We start from the raw sequence: 3,646 nt of genomic DNA, 5'->3' as shown, positions 1-3,646 counted from the left end.
TGATTATTAGGCCAAAATTAGCACAAGCAGCAGAGAATTGATCCATATTATGTTGCCTCTCAGTTTCAGAGATGCATTGAGTGCACAATCATCAGCAAACAGAAAATCATACACCAACGCTCCCTCCACTTTGGTCTTGGCTTGTAGCCTTTTCATGTTGAAGAATTTACCATCAGTGTGGTAGCTGACCTTGATGCTGTGTTCATCCTGATGGAAAGCATTTGACAACATGGCTGAAAACATCATGCTAAAAAGCATGGGCGCAAGCACACAGCCATGTTTCACTCCATTGGTGACTGGGAAGGCACAAGTTGGGGAGTGGTTAGAATTAAGATATAATTAAGCATTCCACCATCAAGTTGGAAAAGCAAAAAAAAAAAAGACAGGGGTGTGTGTGTGTGTGTGTGTGTGTGTGTGTGTGTGTGTGTATGTGTGTGTTTCAAAGTAATGAGTAATATAAATGGATAGGCTACATTTTTGGAGTTCAAAACACTTAATGAATATAATCTCATTCTTTTTGGAGAGTTAGCTTGAAAAACAGAGATCCAAGGTTACACAGCAGTAGAGACAAATCTACAATTTACTGGTTCCTAAATAATTGTATCCAGCTACTGGGTCATTTTTTTTTTAGATATTTGAAATACAATTTCATTATGATCTAAATGAAAAAGGAACGGGAATGACAGTAACAAACAAGATTCACCACTGAATATTGTGATGGGGCTGCAACAGTCTTCTATTTGAAACTCAGGTGGGATTTAACTGTGGTCTAAAACAGCTAAATATGCAGGTCCAAAAATGAATTATATTTTTTAAACTCCACATTCATTCCAAAGCCCATTTCTCTCTTTCAGCATCCCAAAGATTAAGCCCATGTTCTGCTCAGCCGTATTATAAAATGGCAAACATGCTACACCACTGACATTACAAGACAATTGCCTATAAAACTAGACCTCCGATGCTGGGCTCTAGGTTCACTCATTTACAGGTCATCATCTTCATCAGGGAGCACAGTTGTCTGAACAGTGTGTAAGTCCTGGTCATACTGTGCTGCCAGTGCTGGGTCCATGACAACCTCTGGAGGTGTAAGAGCAGGCATAGAAACAAACTCCAAATTAGGGTCTCCAGTAAGTTTTCTAGCAAGCCAAAGGAAGGGCTTCTTAGAGTTGTAGTTACTTTTGACTGAAATGTCATAGTACTGGAGATTCTTCTTCCTATGGAAGACAATTGACAATTAAGGACTTTTCTGTCCTTAATATCCACTTTGTTGCCATACAACACTACAGGGATAATTTCACATACTCATACCAGATCTCTATGCCGGTTAGGTACATTCTTGTAAGTAACTCTTGATGTTACATCAAACATTATAATGGTACACTAAGCTTGGATGTAATAGTCATCTCTCAGACCGCCAAATTTCCCTTGGCCATCTGTATCCCATATGTTGAATTTAATAGGACCTCTGTTAGTATGGAACAAAAGAGGATGGATCTTAACACCCAGGGTGGCTACATACTTCTCATATTCACCAGTCAAGTGAAAATTTACAAATGTGGTTTTTCCAGTACCGCAATCTTCAACTAATGCAAGTTTGAACCGTACTTGTGGTTCTCCTTGGGCAGCCATCATGATGGTTATTCCAGAAACGTCTCTCCTCTGTCTGACTGAACCTAGGTTACTTTTTTCTACCCTTCTTTCCCTGATCATCTGCTTAAATCCATCTGTTGTGAATGCAAACACTTAATACCCACATACCAAATACAATTAACAAACACATACCCTAAAGTGCTGACTATATAGAAAAAGGTGGCAGGAGCAGAAGAAAATATCAGTAGAAGAGATAACATCCTTGTACCCCACAGTGTGGTGCCACTTGGATAATAGGATTTAGAGCCAAAAGAAAATTTAGAGATCACAGACTCTAACCTTCTCATTTTTTATAGATGAGGAAACTGAGACCTAGAGAGGGGAAGGGGCTTGCCCAAATTATGAGTACTAAATAGGAAAGCTCTCATTGATCAGGTCTTTTGTCACCAAAACTGCTCTCTCCACAGTTACCAATGATCTCTTAATTGTGGAATCCAGTGGCTTTTTCTCAGTCTTCATTCATTCTTCTTGACCTCTCTGTAGCCTGTGGCACTGTTAATCACCTTCTTCTAGATAATCTCTTTGCTCTAGGTTTTAGGAACACCACTGTCTCCTGGTTCTCCTCCTACCTATCAGATTCTTCTTTTTCAGCCTCCTTCTCTGTTTTCTCATCCAGACTATGTCTGAAGAACAGGGTTCTATCCTGGGACCTCTCTCTGAACTTTACTTGGTGATTTAATCAGCTCCCACAGATTTAATTACCATCTCTATGCTGATGATTCTCATATCTACTTATCCCCTCCTAAACTCTCTACTGACCTCTAATTTCCCCATCTCTAACTACTTTTCAGACTTCTTGAATTAAATTCTAGAAGACATCTTAAACTCGACATGTCCAAAATGGAACTCATTGTCTTTCCCCCTAAGCCCCCCTGCCCCCACCTCCATCACTGTAGAAGACAACACCATGCTCCCAGTCCCTCAGGCTCACAACCTAGGAGTCATCCTGGATTCCCCTCTATCTCTCACCCCACCCCATGTCCAATATGTTGACAAGGCTCAATTTCACCCTTTCAACATCTCTTGAGTATACCTCCTTCTCTCCTCTAGTACTGTCACCACCCTAGTGTAGGCCTTCATCACCTCATCCTTGAACTACTACAATAGTCTGATGGTGAGTCTGCCTACGTCATCTTTCTCCCTCCTCTAATCTTCCATTTTAGCCTCCACTGTGATTTTCCTAAAGCACATGTCCAATCATGTTACTTCTCCATGCAAAATATAAAATCATCTCTTCGACATTCAAAACTCTTCATAACCTAACCCAGCCCCCTACTCTTACTTTTACAGTCTTCTTAAATCTTACTCATGGCCCCATGTTCCAGCCATTTTCTCTACTGTTCCCACACTTACAATACTCTCCATCTTCATCTCTGCCACCCAACTTCCCTGGCTTCCTTCAAGTCCCAACTAAAACTCTACCTTTTATAACCCTTACTAATTCTAGTGTTTTTTTCTTTTTAAATTATTTCCTATTATATACATGTGTATAAAGAGAGAAGGAGGAAGGGGAGAGAGAGAGAGAGAGAGAGAGAGACAGACAGACAGACAGACAGACAAAAACAGAGACACAGACAGAGACAGAAGGGAGAGAGCAGGGAAAAAGAGAGAGAGTGAGCTTGTTTGCACATATTTGTTTGCCTGTTGTCTTCCCCATTATGTTGTGAGCTTTTTGAGGGCAGGGATTGAATTTGGCTTCTTTTTGTATCTCCAGCATTTAACAGGATGCCTGGCACATCACAGGCACTTAATAAACACTTATTGCCTGACTGACAGGTCCTTTGACACAAACTTTAGTGCTCTTATGTCTATTCAAAGCACCTTGTACCTTACAACTAAGCAGAATAGGCACTCTCCGAAAGGGTGTAATTTGAGGTTTATACGGGGTCTAGATTTGGGGTGGGATGGTCCTGAGCATCCTGGGAAGCAGTAAGAGAGTAATGCATGGGGGAAGAGCACTAAGAGTGAGGAGAAAGGGTCTGACAGGGAGGTGGGG

The 3,646-nt window shown here is 41.0% G+C and overlaps 1 pseudogene; it reads right to left on the bottom strand.

Annotated features, from left to right (window-relative positions):
• Positions 1-982: 982 nt before the first annotated feature.
• On the bottom strand, positions 983-1,629 carry LOC118851726 (annotated as a pseudogene).
• Positions 1,630-3,646: the final 2,017 nt, after the last annotated feature.

The sequence above is a fragment of the Trichosurus vulpecula genome, chromosome 5 (assembly GCF_011100635.1).
Source record: "Trichosurus vulpecula isolate mTriVul1 chromosome 5, mTriVul1.pri, whole genome shotgun sequence".
NCBI classification, from domain to species: domain Eukaryota; kingdom Metazoa; phylum Chordata; class Mammalia; order Diprotodontia; family Phalangeridae; genus Trichosurus; species Trichosurus vulpecula.
The sequence above is the reverse complement of the archived record's forward strand: the minus strand, read 5'-3'. Positions and strand labels throughout refer to the sequence as shown.